At 41.4% G+C, this 19,661-nt stretch overlaps 1 protein-coding gene across 1 annotated transcript in view; it reads left to right on the top strand.

The window, feature by feature from the left end:
* Positions 1–19,661, top strand: part of CDH19 (cadherin 19) — a 225,734-nt gene that overhangs the window by 128,046 nt on the left and 78,027 nt on the right.

Here is a 19,661-nt window from a genome sequence, read left to right as displayed (position 1 = left end):
GGACTAATATTAATTTGTTAATCCTAACTTAGAACCTATATAGGTAATAAATAACTAAAGTTGTTGTCATTTGAGCATTACTGATATTTCCTGATTTATGTCAAGAGATGTAAATATGAAAATTATAAATAAAGAATTAAAAAAAAAATGGGTAAATATGTATATTTTTTTAATAACATACACATTTACCCATTTCACTCCATTTGGGATTTTAAAGACCTCTATCATATCTGAAGAGCCTTCACTTCTTTATCCTTTCCTCATATAGGAACGTGTAATGTCCAATGGTCAATACAAACTGTCAAGAACAGAAAATATATATCTGAATAAGCCAGAACATCATAACAAGTCAAGAGAACATTAGGTCATCCACCCCCCTGTTATGGTGAACATGACTTCATCATAAACTATGTCAGTGTAAATGTGTATTAATTGTTCACCAAAAAACCACAAAAACTAGGTAACACTCCATAAAATTACAAAGTAGCACATTTAAAACAAATAGAAGAGCATATGTTTTTAAATAATCTATAGTTAAATCTGGAGCACGAGCAAGTGGTCAAACAGTTAATGTAGCTGGGTTTATAAAAGGTTTGGACAAATTGCTGGTGGAAAAGTCTATATACCATTATTAAGGTAGATCTGGGGAAAGCCACTGCTTATCCCTGAGGTTAAGAAATCTGGAATCTTGTTATTTTATTGGACTTTGCCAGGTACTTTGATCTGAACTAGCCACTGTTAGAAACAAGATATTGGGCTAGATGGTCCCTTGCTCTGACCCAGTACGTCAACTCTTATGTTCTAATGCCCAGCAGGGTAGTATAAAGCCTAGTAATATGGAGATATGGCTACTTTCTTGCTCACCCTGCTATGTTTTGCTTTTGATCTTTCCAGTTTTTCCTCATAATCTACATCTTTCACCCTTACAGTCCTGTCTATCTGCTTGTCTCTCCACTCACAAAATAGGTTTAAACCCAGGAAAAACTACTGCTTGCTGGATCTCTGATCCCTCCAACTGCACTACTTTCTTTGTTTGTTATCACCATCACTCCTGTTCAATCTTTTAGGTGTTTGGGTGTCATTATTGATTCAGAACTCTCTTTTAAATCCCATGTTTCTGCTATCATTAAAAAGGGATTCTATTGCTTACGTCGTCTTCGAGCTATTAGACAGTTCTTAGATTTCACTTCACACCCTGATACACGCCTTTGTCAGTCCATATTTTGACTACTGTAACTGTTTTTTTTTAATCTCTTCTGCTTTGTTCTGTGAACTACAAACTTTACATAACTTGGCTGTTCATTTCCTATGTAAGGCATATTACTCCTATTTTTCTTCAGTTACACTGGCTTCCAGTACAGTTTAGATGCTTGTTCAAAACTTTATATCTGACCTACAAAGCTCTTCACCATGACACGCCAGCATACCTTGCCTCTTTTGATACAACATATGCCCTCTCTTGTGCCCTTCAACCATTGGATTCCCACCGTTTGGTTCTTCCGCCTCCCAAGATTGCCCATTACGAGCCCATCCAATCATCTGCTTTACACTTCCTGACCCCTTCACTTTGGAACTCACTCCCTCCTTACATACATTCTGAACTGTCTTTTATAAAGTTTAAGACTTTACTTAAAACCTATTTTATAGAGCTTTTAAACAGCCATAGTGGTGTCCCAGAGTATCATGTTTGTCCCAGAAGCATACCCACATGTGTCTAACCCCCCTTTTGCTCTTCATGATTGTTTCTTCATTGGCTGGTCTTTTCCTTTCCTATTTACCTTTGGCATTCTTTTCATGTTTCACTTTTAACTTGTAATGTTTTTATTGTTAACCACCATGGCCTGCATTCAGAAATGGTGGGGTATCAAGCATTTTAAAAAATATAAACATACAGGGCCCTGTTTACAAAGGTGCTCTAGCATTTTTAGAATGTGCTAAAAATTAGCATATGCTAAACATGTAGTAGTAGTAGATAGACAGAGCAGGCGGGAGATGGGGGAATGTTGGAGTGAGGATGATGGAGTAGGGGTTCTGAACAAGGTGAATGAGGGTTAGGAGTTAAACCCTTGTTCACTTTGTTCGGAGCCCTTGTTTTGTCGTCCTCACTTTGGTATTCCCTTGTCTCTTGTTTGTTCTGTCTGTCTGTCCTAATTTAGATTGTAAGCTCTGTCGAGTAGGGACTGTCTCTTCATGTTCAAGTGTACAGCGCTTCTTCTCTCCTCCTCAAAATGAACTAACTGTTCCTCTGATCCTATTCCTACCCACCTTCTTAACACCATCTCTCCTACTCTCACCCCTTTTATCTGTCATATCCTCAATCTCTCTCTTTCCACTGCAATCGTTCCTGATGCCTTCAAACATGCGGTGGTCACACCGCTCCTGAAGAAGCCTTCACTGGACCCTACCTATCCTTCCAACTATCGACCCATCTCCCTCCTCCCCTTCCTTTCCAAGTTACTTGAACGCGTCGTTCACTGCCGCTGTCTTGACTTTCTCTCATCTCATGCTGTTCTTGACCCACTCCAATCTGGCTTTTGCCCTCTTCATTCAACTGAAACTGCACTCACTAAAGTTTCTAATGATCTGTTCCTGGCCAAATCCAAAGGTCTCTATTCTATCCTCATCCTTCTTGATCTATCCGCCACTTTTGACACTGTTGATCACAGCCTACTCCTTGACACGCTATCTTCATTTGGATTCCGGGGCTCTGTTCTTTCCTGGTTCTCCTCCTACCTCTCGCTTTGCACCTTTAGTGTACACTCTGGTGGATCCTCTTCCACTTCTATCCCTCTACCAATCGGTGTACCTCAAGGTTGTGTTCTTGGTCCTCTCCTGTTCTCCATCTATACTTCTTTCCTTGGCTCTCTGATATCTTCCCATGGCTTTCAATACCATCTCTATGCTGATGACTCCCAAATCTACCTTTCTACCCCCAAAATCTCAACCAGCATCCAGACCAATGTCTCAGCCTGCCTATCTGACATTGCTGCCTGGATGTCTCAATGACACCTGAAACTTAACATGGCCAAAACTGAGCTCCTCATCTTTCCCCCTAAACCTACTTCTCCTCTCCCCCATTTCTCTATTTCGGTGGATGGCACACTCATTATTCCATTCTCATCAGCCAGTAACCTTGAGGTCATCTTTGACTCCTCTCCCTTCTTCTCTGCTCACATTCAGCAGACTGCCAAAACCTGTCGTTTCTTTCTCTATAACAACAGCAAAATCCGTAAGCTTCATCTCTGAGCACTCTACCAAAACCCTTACCCACACTCTTATCACCTTCCGTCTTGATTATTGTGACCTACTACTCACCGGCCTCCCTCTTAGACATCTCTCTCCTCTTCAATCAATTGAAAATTCTGCTGCACGACTTATTTTCCGCCAAAGTCGTTATGCCCACATTAGCCCTCTCCTTAAGTCACTTCACTGGCTCCCTATCCGTTTCCGTATTCTATTCAAACTTCTCCTACTGACCTATAAGTGCATTTACTCTGCTGCTCCCCAGTACTTCTCCACTCTTGTCTCCCCCTACATCCCCCCTAGAGTACTCTGTTCCGTTGATAAATCTCTTATCTATCCCTTTCTCCTCTACTGCTAATTCAAGACTTTTATCTCACTGCACCTCACACCTGGAATAGACTTCCTGAGCCTGTTCGTTTAGCCCCATCTTTAGCCGTTTTCAAGTCCAAACTCAAACCCACCTCTTTACCACTGCTTTTGACTCCTAACTCACTTACACTTACTCACCTCTTTATTCCCTTACCCTTAATTGTCCTGTCTGTTTACCTGTCTTATTTAGATTGTAAGCTCTTTGAGCAGGGACTGTCTTCTGTGAATGGTGTACAGCGCTGTGTATGCCTTGTGGCGCTATAGAAATGATAAGTAGATAGATAGATAGATAGATAGATAGATAGATAGATAGATAGATAGATGCCCATAGGAAAATTATAGACATCTGCACAGTTAGCGTTTGCCAACGTCTTTGTAAACAGGGCCCATAAAAATTCTGCCCCCCCCCCTACCCATTTCCCTGTATGATTTTTCTTTCTCTTTTCTCTCGTACTAGTTTTCTCAGAAATGGTTGCTGCATTTTCTCTTTGACCAGTCAGTAGCATGCATAATCAGTGCCTAATGTGTTATCCAGAGTGGGTGATACGGACCATAACTTGTGGTCTTAATTAGTTTTTATTTGGTAAAAAGGATGATAATTTGTTCAAACTCATTATGCATTAATTTTTACTGTATGATGCCTATTAGCATGTGTCTAAATGTTATAGTTTACCATCTGCTCTCTAAAGCATTAGTAGGTGCCTTAGGACACACCACAGCTCTCTAGTGAATAAAACACTATCATGTACTCTATACTACAGGGCTATCAAACCTTTTGTATTGAGGATACATTGTACCTTTCAGATCATTGAGAAGGCCAAAGACTTTATTGAGCAATGACATGAGAGAGGATGTCCTACTTGGAAATTGCTGACAAATCATCATTGTTGGTTTGATTACTCATTGAGGGTCCCTTTTACAGAGCAGCGGTAAGCCCAATGCAGGCTTACCACTTGCTCTTCCAGGACTACCGCTGGCCCAACGTGGCCACCGGTGGTAGTCCCGCCCCGAGTGCACGCCATTTCTGGAGGAAAAAGAAAACCCTGTTCCGGGGCAGAGAGAGCAGGGAACCAGCGGGGCTGATGCAGCTTCGAGTGAGGTGCACTCGGGGCGGATTGGCCCTCCCGCAGGTAAGAATGCGGTCCGGGGGGGGGGGGTTGTGGTCTGTGGGGGGTGCACCGCAGAGGGGGGGGTCACGCCGTGCTGCACCTGGGGGGGCGGTGCACAGCGGCGACCCGCCCAGGGTGCCATTAGCCCTCGCTACGGCACTGGTTGGGAGTCCCTCTGCTACCCTGAGATACTGCTAGCCCCTCACCCTTGGGTGAAATCACTCAATTGTGCCAGGTAAAGAAGGGCAAAGAAGTACCAATTGTATGATGTGCCAAAGTAGCAAGCACCTCCTTTGTTACACCAATGGAGTGTGACTAAGGAGCTCCTTAGGGCGCTCCTTTGGACAGACTTTGCGGTGATTTGGAGGGAAATTATAGGTTTTTTTGCTTTTTGTTTTATTTTGTGTGATTGAGTTAGTATGACTGCCATTGAAGTGCTGACTGAATGTTGGAAGTATGGGGCTCTGCAGTCTATAACAGAATGCAGGCAGGAAAGTCTGGGAGTAACAAATGCATCCAAATTTGGCCACTATTCTAAAAGGGGTATTCAGAGTTGAGTGCCATTTATAGAATAGTGCTTAGGGTCAGAATCTATACCCAATTCTGGCTGCAAGAATTTACACCAACAGAAAACTAGTGTAAATTCTCATGCGTAAATCAGGCACAGATCATCCAAATTCTAGTGAACGTCCCAACCCACCCACGCTCCTTCAATGGAAACGCCACCTTTTCAATTGCACGCTAAAATATTTGTGTACGCATCTTTATAGAATAGTGCTTAGCAATACCCATGTATAAATCCAAATTGTTGCCAATTAGTGCCAATAATTGATTGCTAGTGCCCAATCATTGCCCTTTAACTGCTCATTTGTCAATTAAGTTGCATGCATAATTATGGAATATGCCCAATGCGTGCCAAATTTGGGAACACAATTATGGGCACCATATATAGAATCCAGGCATTTCTTTGCTTACCTAAAAGAGGCCATATTCATGGCTGTGTCATGAATATGTTGCCATGTGACACATGCAAAGTATAGAATACTATTGGTTGCATTCACTGCTTAATGCACTTAGGTGAACCAACTTACATCAGCCATTGACCTAAGTTTAGACACACCAAAGTGGTTTTGTGCTTCTATTCTATAATGGGTTAGGCATACTATAACATCATTATAGAGTTGGCACTCAGAAGGAGATCCTATATATGGTGCCAACTAAGAAATTCTATAAGCAGAGCCTAGATTTAGGCACGGTATATATTTATATATTTGTTTATTTATTTATTCATGACATTTATATACCACATTAGCCCAAAATAGATTAAAGTTCAATGTGGCTTACATACAAACAATAAAGTGAATAAAACATAGTAATGTACAGAATATAACACAAATTACAATAAGCTCAAGAAGCAAATTAATACATTAATAAGCAACCAGGGATTTAGACTATCTCAAGGACAAACAAATAATTAAGGGTGGGTAGGTGAGAGCATAATTAGGCAGGGCTAGTTAGGAAATGAGATTAAGAAAACCAAAGAGCACAATGGACATAACACAATTCCCCCTCTCTACGATTCCCTATTGTGTCTTGTACACATGAACCTTATTCTACCACTACCTCACTTTGTAATTGTTCATACTAGAATTGGCGATCGCCTTTACGGTACTATGTAAGCCACACTGAGCCTGCAAATAGGTGGGAAAATGTGGGATACAAATGTAACAAATAAATACTAGTTATGAACCTCACCTTTGTGCCAATTTATTTTGGAGATGATCTAAACCTCTCAGATTCTCTGCTGGAGTTCTGAACACTTGCATTATTCCAAACAGAGCCTCCGATTGGAATTCATTAGATGTACATAGATATATACTCAGCTTGTATATTTAAAGTCTAATAAAAAAAATAATATTTAGGAATGAGTGAGAGAGTTATGACATGTTGTAGGCCACATGTTGATTTTAGCTTTGAATTAGTTGCCACTGTAAAACTTCGTTATTCATTCCCGTTTCTTGAGCTCCACCAATGGGTCTGGTTTTGGGAATATCTATTAAGAATATGCATAAGAGAGACTTGTATGTCTACTACCTCCATTGTATGCAAATCTTTCTCATGTATTTTAATTAAGGATATCCTGATAATCTGAACCATTGGTGACTCTTGAGAACTGGGGGGGGGGGGGGGGTAAATGCCACTGCTGTAGAGACCACAGCAGTAAAATGTTCTCTATTAAGTAGATTCCATTGTATTCTACTGTTGAGTCGTAGTTGACAGAAACATCCTTTTCAGTCCACAGTAGGCTTATAGTCATTTGATTGTCTGGAATTTATTTTGAACCATGTTCATGGAAATTAATCTTAGATAGTACATTGTCAAGAAACTTAAATGTGACATGGAAAAATGGGAAGTATCTTTGGTATACCCTTCTAAGAACTGAATGGCTTTGTGGACACACTTAAGAAGACTCATGCTTAGTTTCTAATTTCCTCTAAAACTAAACAATGATGGATGGTAGAACAAATGTTACAACTACAATGGCTAAATGTCTCCCACAGCATGAGAAATGCCAGTGCTTCAGTGTCAAGAACATAAAGTATTTGTTGTATAAATAGTTTCTATCCTACTGATGTGTTTGTTCTCTCATTCTGTATTGATAAGTCAATGACTGCACCCTCCATACAAATATATGAACAAACATATAAATAAACTTTGTTGAAGGTCATTCAGATAGTATGTGCATGGGAACTCACTTTATATTTAATTCATTCCCCCTCTCCATTGAGTTATTTTTCTTATTCTTAATTTGGTCTTTCAGGAATCAACCTGCAATTATCCCTCTCTGATTTAATAACCGGAAAAAAGTGACACAAATAACTTATTATGGATTCAGTTTAACAAACAGACTAAAATTACAAACAATAGGTCATTTATTTTCCTCTGCCTTTCTGTTTTTTTTATGTCACAAGTTTCCATTAGTTTCTTACTTTTCTGGATCACCTTCAACTGTTACTGATGTCTATGCCTTGAAATTCTTTTGGATAGTGTAAGAAAGGAAAGTTACCACTATGTTATCTGAAGCTCATCAAATGATTCACAGGTGCATATCTTCATTTTGAGGGCTACAAATAGGTCTTATTTTCAGGACAAATATTACAAATATTCATTATATCAGCTTATAGGCATTTGGTCTGAGCATCTTGTCAGTTTTCCTAAAGGGCTCTATTTACTAACCTGTATTGATTTTCACCAAAACCACCTTAACAGTTGGCATTAGCACATGTTAGGTGTAAGAGCACTGTGATACCTGGTGGGAGTATCCCTGGCATTTTTCCATTCAGTTAATGAAGAGAAAAGAAATGAAATGCACATTAACTGAACTGCAGATAATATTATGCAGTTGGCTATACCTGTTGAGATTGAGTTAATTACACCACCTTACCTGCTGCATTAAAAAGTTAATTAATATATAACCACCCTCCCTGATATTCAGCACTATTTAATCAGTCAGGAATGACTCCTTGCTGGTTAAATAGCTCTCAACTGGCTATTTGTGAATATTCAGTGGGAGATAGCCAGCTATCTCCCGATGAATATTCCCTGTCAGTGTTTAGTGGCTAACTGGTTATGGAGCTCATTTTCAAAAAAGAAAAAACATCCAAAAAGAGGCATAAATCTGCATTTGGATGTTTTTCTCACAAAAACGTCCACATTGGTATTTTCAAATCCAATTTTTAGACGTTTCTATATGAAGTCCATCAGAAGTGCATTCAAATCACATGGAGGCATGTCAGGGGTGTGTTAAGGGTGGGATCTGGACGTTTTTCAACCATAATGGAACAAAACAAAAGTGTCCAGGACTAAAACTAAATGTTTTGAGCTAGGACATGTTTTTAAAACAAATAAGGCACAAAAGGGTGCCCTGAATGACTGGATGACACTGGAGGGATTCAGGGGACTCCCCCAATACCCCCCCAGTGGTCACTGACCCCCTCCCACCCCCCCATGAATGTGATATGATTTAGCAACCTCTATGACCAGCCTCAGATGTTAGAGACAGCGCCAGTATGCAGGTCCCTGGAGTAGTATAGTGGTCAGTGCAATGCAGTGCCCCATGGAGGGAGGACTCCGGTCCCTATCTCCCTCTACCTGTCACATTTGTGGTGGAAACTGTAAGCGCTCCACAGAAACCCACTGTAGCCACATATAGGTGCCCCTTTCACTCATAAGGGTTATTGTGTACAGTTGTGGGCAGTGGGTTTTGGGGTGCTCAGTAGACAAGATAAGGGATCAACAATGAGATGTGTACCCGGGAGCATGTTTTTGAAGTCCACTGCAGTGCCCCCAAGGGTGCTCTATTTATCCCCTGGGATGTCTGGGAGACCAGTCTACTAAAAATGCTGACCCCTCCTACATCCCAATGGCTTGATTTTCTATATTTTTCACTTGGCCTTTTTTGTTTTTAATGGATCAATAAACAAAACGTCCCAAAGCACAAACAGTGTTTTCAAAAACAAAAGGTAGACATTTTTCTTTTTGGAAAAATAACTTCTTTCTTATTCAGATTTGGATGTTTTTTTTGCAAAACTAAAGTAGGACATAGTGTCATATCGAAAATGCCCCTCTATATCATGCAATATAACTAGCTATCCACTAATATTCAGCGCATTAGGCTAAGTTTGACAGCCCAAATCAGGGCCAATGAAATAGCAGGCCTATCTTTGCTGGTTTTAAACTTAACTGGCCAGCGCTGAACATTGACTTGGCTGGTTAAGTTTAAACTGGCCAAAAATGAACCAGATATTCAATGCCTTCACCAGAAATGGCCCGGCATTGACTATCCGATCTAACACTGACCGTGGGAGTTAGCCAGGCTGCCTTCAGTGGTCTAAATATCATCTCCATAGTAACTATTCCATCATTAACTGCCTTTTTAAAAAAAATATCTTTATTAAGTCATCGGCAATACAGTTATCAAATGCTGCACATAACAAAGCAGGCATACATGGTGAACCTCAAAAACTGTAAAATAATCAATGAACATCAACATACCCACCCGATCCAATAAGATAATAAGAAGATGGTTTTGCAATTTCAGTATAACATTACACCCATGACTCTTTTCCTCCTTGAACAAGTGATCCTCCTGCCCCCCTACCGCCCTCCCCATCCCCCCAACTCCCCACCTTTCTCCCAACCCCCTCCCCCATTGCCTATCCAGAAGTGAATTTAGTAGGGCCATTACACTATCTACCCTCCACAGGGAATGTAGTAACACATCTATTCCAGATATCTCGATAACAATGCTGCTGTAATGAGTAAGGAGCCGGGCAAGTCAAAGCCACCCATTGAGCCATTTCATGCATAAAATTGTGCCACACTGCAAGGGATGGAGGTGACGTGTTGGCCCATGATTGTAGTATACATTTTTTGGCAATCAAAGTGGCCAATAGAATAAACTTACTCTGCACTTCTCCCATGCCCTGGTCAGTGAGCATACGTTTGTTACCCAACAGCACTATAGAATATGTCCAGTCGAATGGACAATGCACTACAGTCTCAATGACCCCCAGGATCTTATGCCAAAAGTCTGAAAGCTTAACACATTCCATAAAATAATGAAGAAACATACCTGGGCCCCCCGCACTTCACGCAATTGCCATCCTCCCAAAGCCCCATTATCCTGCCTCTCTGCCATGTAATATGCCGTGTGATACACACTCATTGCACTCTTCATGTCAGGTTGTTAACGCGAAAATGACTATATGTTAATGCTAAGACACTGCCCCCCCCCCCCCCCCCCCCAATATTCTAAAACTATGTAACCAGCCAGGAATTGCTCCTGGCCTCTTAAATAGAGGTTAAGAATCTAACTGTGGATATTCAGTGGGAGATAACTGATTATCTCCCACTGAATATCCAAGTCAGTGGCTAGCCAATTATTAGGCGATATCGAACACATAGCCGTTAGGCGCAGATATTCAACGGTCAAAATAGACCACTTAACTAACAGGCCTATCTTTGACCGCTAAAAAAGTTAACTGGTGAGCACTGAATATCAGCATAGCTGGTTAACATTTTAGCAGCTAAAATAAGCAGATAATCAATGCCAGTCGCCGGCAATGGCCCAGCATTGAATATCCAGGTGTAATGCCGGTGGCGGACAGCAAAATGCACTGTCTGCCACCGACTGATTATACATTAATAGCTAAGGCAGCGTATTAAATAAGGTGAAAGTATATGATCATAAGCCAGACCTGCTTGAAGGCACTAAGGATTGCAATTGTGCAGTTCTAAGTTAATTCAGATAGGGCAGTTTTTCTACTGTGCACTGTTCCCTCTTAGCTGAGCGGGAATCCTCCATCTATAGTCCTGCCAGTGGGGGGAGCTGTTTCACTATCACATTTTTAATAGTGAGGGACAGGCAAGTTCTGCAGGACTCCAGGGAACTTGCATGTCCCTAGAGATTGAAAACATAATATTGAAGCAGGGTGGTGGATATGTGGAATGCCCTCCCACGAGAGATGGTGGAGATGAAAACGATAATGGAATTCAAACATGCGTGGGATAAACACAAATAATACTGTTTTTAGAAGGAATAGTTACATGGAATCTTAGTGGAGATTGGGCGGTGACGCCAGTAATTAGGAAACAAAATGGGAGCTGGGCAGATTTCTATGGTCTACGCCCTGATCCTGACTGAATAGATAGGAATGGGCTGGAGTGCAAATTTTAAGGGGCTTCGACATTAGCTTCAGAGCTTAGTACAAGAACAGTGCTGGGCAGACTTCCACGGTCTGTGCCCTGAGAAAGACAAGGACAAATCAAACTCAGGTATACATACAGTATAAAGTACCACATACCATGTAAAATGAGTTTATTTTGTTGGGCAGACTGGATGGACCGTACAGGTCTTTATCGGCCATTATTTACTATGTTATTAGTAGCAGGACCCCACTCAAGCTTAGAGGGGAACAGTGGTAGTGTGCATTCAGAACTGCTTAGGTGTGTCACTAAAAGACGTCATCATTGGCTGATGCTGTAGGTCAGACCAGCACTGGAACTCACTATCGGTATCCCAAGCAACAAGAAACACCTTGATGTTGGCTCTTAAGTGTACAAGAGTTCCAATATGAGCATCTGCTTTCTATTCTCTTCCCTGTGGGGTCCAACAAGGGCTTAAGTTTAGCTCCATTCTTTTTAAATATCTATATGGTTCTATTTAAACACAGTCTGTAGGATTCACAGCATTTCTGTATGCTCTTTTGACTTACAGTTCTCCAGAGATTCATAATATTACTGACTCAGTGCACTTGCAAATTGGTTTATAACCAACACACATAAGTTGAATGCTGAGAAAAGAGAAGCAATTTTGTTCTCAAGGAGCAATAATTTGCCTTCTCTTTATCATCTTGGCATTATGGGAGTGACTATTCTTACAGAGGACTCCATTCATATCCTATGTGTCACTCTTGATACTCAATTTACTTTCGGTATTCAGATTTCCTCCATAGTGAAAAAAAAAATGCTTTTTTTGTATTAATGTTGGTTCGTTCAGTCTGTACCATGCTAGATATCAAACCTTTCTGCATCCTTAGTCATGTATTAGTAGTAAGTTGGCAAGGCTATTGAAATATGCTTTCATTAGATTGTCTCTGCTTAGATGCTTACAACTAGGCAAAACAATATAGCCGCAGAATTGATTTATGGTGCAAAAAGTATGATCAAGTTACTCGACTATTAATGGAACAGCACTAGCTACCAATAATCATTAGGATCTTTTTGAAGATGGTTACACTGCCACATAGAAATGTGTATTCTTGGATTCCTATTTTCTTGGCAAATTTATTAATCCCATACACTCTATCATGAACTCTTCATTCTACCCAACAACAGCTTTTGGTCACTGTACCATCTATGAAAGTCAATTTGGTATGAACTAGGCACACCACATTAAGGAGATAATTCTTTAACAGGACATTGACATTTAGGCACAATCTGGCTGATATTCAAAACTATTTAATTGGCCAGGAATGGTTTAGCACCTAACTGTGGATATTCAGTGGGAGATAAGCTGTTATCTTTGTTGAAAATTTGCGGCTAGCAGCTAGCCGGCTATATCTCACAAAATAGCCAGTTAGGTACAGATGTTCAGAGCCAAATCAGCTATGTATAGCAGTTGAAATAGGCTGCCTAAATAGCACACCTTTCTTTAGCCACTAAGGGCCAGATTCTGTAAATGGCATCTTAAAAAATAGGCATGACCAAAAATAGTGCTTAGTACTATTCTATAAACAATGTCTATGGTTTATAGAATAACATATAGGGCCAACAAACGAGCCTACATTTAGGCATAGCCATTTACATTGCTGAAAACCTAGTATACATATCCATGCCTAAATAGACATGTTCCCCCAAATTCTATAACCAGGTGTGTGAATTTGAAGAATGCCCCTGGCATGCTCACACTCCTCCAATGGCAACAACCCCTTTTCATCCACATGCTTTAGAAATTATGCACACCTCTTTTAAGAATATGCCTAAAAAGACACATGTATAAATTACAATCATTGCCAATTAGTGCTGATAATCAGTTGATATTAGTTAATTAGCATCACTGATTGGCTCATTACTCAATGATGGCGTGCATGCAAATTGGCCATATGTACAATTTAACACACACAATTCACAGCACCTTACATAGAATCCGGGGATAAGTACTTAAACGGTTAGCACTGAATATAGGCTTAACTGGTTAAGTTGCTGCGGCAGTGGCGTACCAAGGGGGGGCGGTGGGGGCGGTCCGCCCCGGGTGCACGCCGCTGGGGGGTGCCGCGGCGCACGCCTGTCAGCTGTGAGTTCGAATCGCTACGCAAAATTCTCATGTTCGCTGCAGCGCCCTCCCTCTGCCCGAGGGGGTGTCATTTCACCGAGGGGGGGGCGCTTTGCCGGGGAGGGGGGCTCATCGGCGATCCGCCCCGGGTGTCATCGAGGCTAGGAACGCCACTGTGCTGCGGTCAGAAGTGAAATCAGATAATTAATGCCAACTGAATATTGGGGGATATATTTCTATATGTAGTAAGTCTTTTCTATAAGAACACTTAGGGGGTCTTTTACTAATGTTTAGCTTGAGTTATGTGCAGCAGAGCCCATAGGAATTATATGGTCCCTGCTGCAGGTAACTTGAGTTAATCTTTAATAAAAGACCCCCTTAGGTGCTTAAGATGGGCATTTTTGAAAAAAACATCTAAGTTGGAATTTGGACATCTTTGTAAAACATCCAGATCTGGAGGCAGGGAAAAGCTCATTTTTGAAAAAAGATGGACGTCCATCTTTCATTTCAAAAATACCTAGGATGTCCTTGGATTTGGATGTCCTTAGATTTGGATGTCTTTGACTTTCGGCGATTTTCAATACCAAAGACGTCCAAGTCAAAAACGACCAAATGCAAGCCATTTGGACATTGGGGGAGCCAGCATTTGTAGTGCACTGGTCCCCCTGACATGCCAGGACACCAACCGGGCACCCTAGAGGGCACTGCAGTGGACTTCATAAAATGCTCCAAGGTACATAGCTCCCTTTCCTTGTGTGCTGAACCCCCCCAACCCCCCCCCCCCCAAAACCCACTACCCTCAACTGTACACCACTACCATAGCCCTTACAAGTGAAGGGGGCACCTAGATGTGGGTACAGAGGGTTTCTGTTGGGTTTTGGAGAGCTTGCTGTTTCCTCCACAAATGTAACAGGTAGGGGGGTATGCGCCTGGGTCCACCTGTCTGAAGTGCACTGCACCCACTAAAACTGTTCCAGGGATCTGCATGCACTGTCATGGACCTGAGTATGACATCTGAGGTTTGGCATAGAAGCTGGCAAGTAAAATTTTTAATAATGTTTTTTGAGGGTGGGGGGAGGGGTTAGTGACCACTGAGAGATTAAGGGGAGGTCATCCCTGATTCCCTCAAGTAGTCATCTGGTCATTCCGGGCACCTTTTTGTGCCTTATTCGTAATAAAAACAGGTCTGGGTGAAAACGTCCAAGTTGTAGTCATGGACGTCTCTGCTTTTTTCGATTATGGGTGAAAGACGTTCAAGTCCTAGGCACACTCAAGTCCTGCCTTCACCACGCCTCTGATACACCCCCTTGAAATTTGGACATCCTTGCAACTGACGTCCAAAATCGTGTTTTGATTATACCGATTTGAACGTCTCTGAGAGATTGACATCCAAGTGCCGATTTATGTTGAAAGATGAACGTCCATCTCTTTCAAAAATGAGCCTGTAAGTGTCCTTATAGAATATTAGTGCAAAGCCACACCAAAGTGCCAAAAATTAGGCACACATTTACAACAGCTCTATGTCTTGTGTAAATGTTAGTGCCTAAATGTGACGTTTATCCATGTAACTTACATTATTCTGTAAATTGCACAGGTAGATGCCTGCCCTCTCTATGCCCTGTTTATGTCCCTCCCCTGTGAATAACCTTCTACCCAATTTCACTCTAAGTCATTTTAGGGTATAGTTAAAGAATAGTGCATAGGTCAGAGGTTTTCAACCCAGTCCTAGGGGCACACAGCCACTGTGGGGATAACCTGAAACTCCCAACTGGCTTGGTGTTTTTGTTTCCAAGTTGCATTACATCTGTGTAGCCTGATTTTTCAAAGAGCATATTGGCTTCTTTGACGGTTTTATTTTATTTTTTGTGGTGCACTATGTTTTACAGCTTATGGTTTTATGATAATATGATTGTGTTTTATTGTTTTATGTAATATGATTATTTGAGGAACATAAACAAATTAAATATCATATTTGATAGACAGTATGTTAAATAAATATGAAATATAGTTGACAGGCAGTAGTTAAATAAAAATGAAACATGAAATATATGTGTGTTTACACAAGCCTCACCCCTTCTTAGATACAGAATGTTGAATCTTCATATATGGGAATTAGCAAGTATCATACATAGCTGAATAGCTGGACCTCTTTTGGTAATGCATGCCCTACACTCATCATGTTCTAATCCACATCCTGACCCTTCTAGCCTCCATTGGACTGTCATTGTTTCCTTACCTTTTCATTTGATCATAAGAATCTTTCCCCTGCCCATACTGTCTAATCAGTGTGGAGGTAGGTATACTATACAATGTTCCTTTAATATAGGTGTGTCTTGGGCTTATAAAGATGGGAAAATACTGAATTAAGCGCCTAGGCAATACAACATTGTCAACTAGTGCTTTACTGTGAAACTTGGTACTACATCTTTACTAAGATTGACATAAACACAAACATTTTTAATATCCAAGTTAATCATGGAAGTGCACCCACCTTGTAAACTAGCATGAAGTGAAAACTCCTCCCCCATACACAGAAGAATAAGACTGCAATGTTCTTAAAGACCTTCTCCTTAGCCAATGTCCTCATCTGAAGATCAAGATGGCACATAGCTGAGTTTTCCCTTCCAATACTTTGGCAGTGGTAATAATAACTCTATGAACGTGGAAATGTAAAATATGAGCTCAGACAGCATTGCTTACAAATAATTTGATGGTATGACAGGAAGGCTATTGGCTCTCTCATGTCCCAGTGTTCTCATAATCTATTTTAGAGGCATTTAGAATAAGGGAACATCTGCTGTGCCAGGAGGAGGATGTGGAGAAAGGATAAGGGCTCAAAGACCTCATACTATCTGAGCTTGAAAAGAAGGAAGGGGTTGAGAAAGGTCTTCAAGTGAAAAACCAAACTGGGCAAATGGACAAACCTAAAATTCTGAATACATTAAAGGCCTGATTTATTTATAAAGCAATTCTATAACTTCACGCCTACACTTATGTACAGGGATGTTTTTGAGGGGGTACTTGGGGGTACTGAGTACTGATACCTTTTCCACTGTCTGCTAAAATTGACCTATGGATCCCAAGTTTTAATGAAAGAGCTCAGGCTCTACACACCAATTCTGCCTTGCCATAGATTCTGTGACTGATTGCAAGAGGCCTGGCTATTGTGGGGTGGGTCCCTCAGTAATCACCCCACCCCTGAAGGGTGGCCTGGCATTTGAGTACCGGCACCTTTTTTGCTAGAAAAAACACGCTGCTTATGTGTTAGAGATGCCAAAATTGCCAGTTACAAGTAAGCACACTAGGCCCATTCTATACTGCAGTACCTAAGTACTATACCTCCAGATTCTATACATGGTACCAAAATTCTGGCACAGATCGAAGATGTAAACAACTAGGGCAGAGTTGTTCTCATTTTAGCAGTATACTTTTGAAAATTCAAATGCATGCTTGAAATGTGTGTGTCCCCAAAACAGCAGGTACAAATACAAGTGCATAGTTTTCCTGGGGCATTTATCAAAGTGAATGTAATACCTAAATGAGAAAATTCTATATATGGGGCTGACTATTAGGCACTGATTCTGCACCAGACTTTTAGTGAGGAAAAGCATTGTAATGGATGCAAGGCACCAAAATGGGGCAGAAACAGCAGACTGCTATAAAAACACATGTACCTATTTATTGAATAGCACCTAAGTGTTTCCATGTAGATCTGTAAGTGGGTATGGCCATGGGAGGGGCATGGGTGGGTCAGGAACATTCCCTTAACAGGCTCGCAGTGTTATAGAATAGCACATATCTGCACCCAACTTATGTGTTGGCATTTAAACCTGGTTTCAGTTGGTGTAACTCCTCATGCCCAAAGTTAAGCACAGATCCCGGTGCTACATATTATTCTATAAAGGCACCAATCCCAGATGACCATTTATAGAATACCGTTCAGTGACAATGTTTTTTTGCGCCAAATTCTGAGCGTCATTTACTGAATCCAGCCCACAGTTTCACTTTGAAAGACAGGCTGAGTCTGTACAAAGAAGAATAAGCATAGTATCTGCCCTTGCATTCAATTATATATTACTTCCATATTATAAGACATTCTCTTAAAATAACTATTTAAGAAACACTGTTCCTATTGTTTTCACTTTGACCAACTTGGGGATATCCCATATGTTTTCTCCTTTTTCCTATCTCAGTAAAGATGGTTTCATTGGCAAGAGATTAAATTAAATGAATTTTGCATCCTATGTTTTGTTCCTGGGTAAACCATGCTCTTGAGTGCAAACTTATGCATTGAGATGAACTAAATACACATAGAAGCAGCAGGAGTGAAGATCGTTAAGTAGGGAGGGTAATAAAATCTTCATCATGGGAGGATATCAAAGCAGATTAGATAAACATCTGTCTAGGATAATTTAGATACAATGGATACTGCCTGATGGTAGAGGAACTAGCTGTGTAACCCTTTGAGTTTACTTCTGGCTAATCTCTCACTGATTCTATGAAATATCAATTGTAACAACTTTAGTTTCAGACAAAGCAGGACTCATGTGTGCTTAATGAAGAGAGTGCTAACAGTATGTTTCCTCTGATACAACTGTAGTGAAAAACTAAATTGGATACTGTCAGTGATATAAACTCTAGTGATCCTTATCAGAATAGTAACATAGTAAAAAAAAAGTCACATTTTCTATTCCACCTGTCCAACTACACTTTTTTTTTCCAGATTGCATAGAGAAACAAGTACATTTCTGCACTGAACCCAACACCAGCTGCCCATTCCAAGAATTTTCCATGAACTTTCAACCTTTTCCTCACCTATTAACTAAAGCAGAGGAGCAGCCTATGTTAGAGCCACTGGCTAAGAACCATAGAAGCCCAGTTCAATTCCACTGCAGGTCTTCTGTCCTTGGTCAAGTCACTTAACATTCCATTGCCTCAGGCAGAAATTTAGGGCCTGTTTACTAAGTCGTGCTGTAGGCACACTAGTGTTTTTAGCACACACTAAAAATTAGCACACTCTAACGCTAAAGATACCCTTATATTCCTATAGATGTCTCTAGCATTAGCACAGGCTAAAAATGATAGCACACCTTAGTAAACAGGGTCCTTAGATTGTGATTACTCCAGGGACAGAAAAATACCTATTGCATCTGAATGTATGACACTTTGATAGCTTTTGGGCTTCCAGAAGTATATAAGAAATGCAATTAAAAAAAATTCTAGGAATTCACACATATTAAAACTAGCAAAGTCATTGCACAAATCATCTGGCCTCCATATGGTAATTAAATCTGAATCTTTACCATGGTTATTCATCAAGTTACTCTAGAACAACGATGCACAATTTCAGTCCTTGAGGGCCTCAAAGCGTGTCAAGATTTCAAAATATACCTAATGAGACTGCATCAGAAAGATTTGGAGTACACATGCAGAACTCTCTCCAGTACACATGCAGATGTTTCTCATGTATAATAATTTGGGATATCCTGTTTGTGGCACTGAATTTGTGCACCCCTGCTCTTCAATATATCTTTAGTCCCCTAATATAGGCAGGGCCACCGAGAGACTGGGCCGGACCCGGGGCAAGGCCGCCCTCGCTGCCCCGCCCCCGAGGTTGCCGTCATCGCTCCCCCTGAGATCGTCGCAGCCACTGCCCCCCCCTCCCCCCCCTGAGGTTGTCGCTGCTGCTTCCCCCTCCCCCCCCCCCGAGGTCGCCGCTCCCCCCTCCATTCGCCACTGGGCCAGGCCCCCTGCATTGAAATCACAGTCTCACTCCGTGAAAGCAGCGCTGCAGGCAGCAGGAACGTCTCCCTTCAGCCCTCCTTCCCTCCTTGTGTCCCGCCCTCGCGGAAGTTACATCAGATGAAGGTGGGACACAGGGAGGGAAGGAGGGCCGAAGGGAGGCATTCTGGTGCCTGCAGCATTGCTTTCACGGAGGTGAGACTGCGATTTCAATGCAGGGGGCAGACGGTCGACGATGGAGGGCAGGTGGGACTGCGGTGCCGGGCCCCCCTTGGAGGCCCGGACCCGGGGAATTTTGTACCCCTGCCCACCCCTCTCAGCGGCTATGAAATATAGGTGCCCATTTACTAAGCAATGGTAAA

The sequence above is a fragment of the Microcaecilia unicolor genome, chromosome 1 (genome assembly GCF_901765095.1).
Source record: "Microcaecilia unicolor chromosome 1, aMicUni1.1, whole genome shotgun sequence".
NCBI lineage: Eukaryota > Metazoa > Chordata > Amphibia > Gymnophiona > Siphonopidae > Microcaecilia > Microcaecilia unicolor.
The sequence above is the reverse complement of the archived record's forward strand: the minus strand, read 5'-3'. Positions and strand labels throughout refer to the sequence as shown.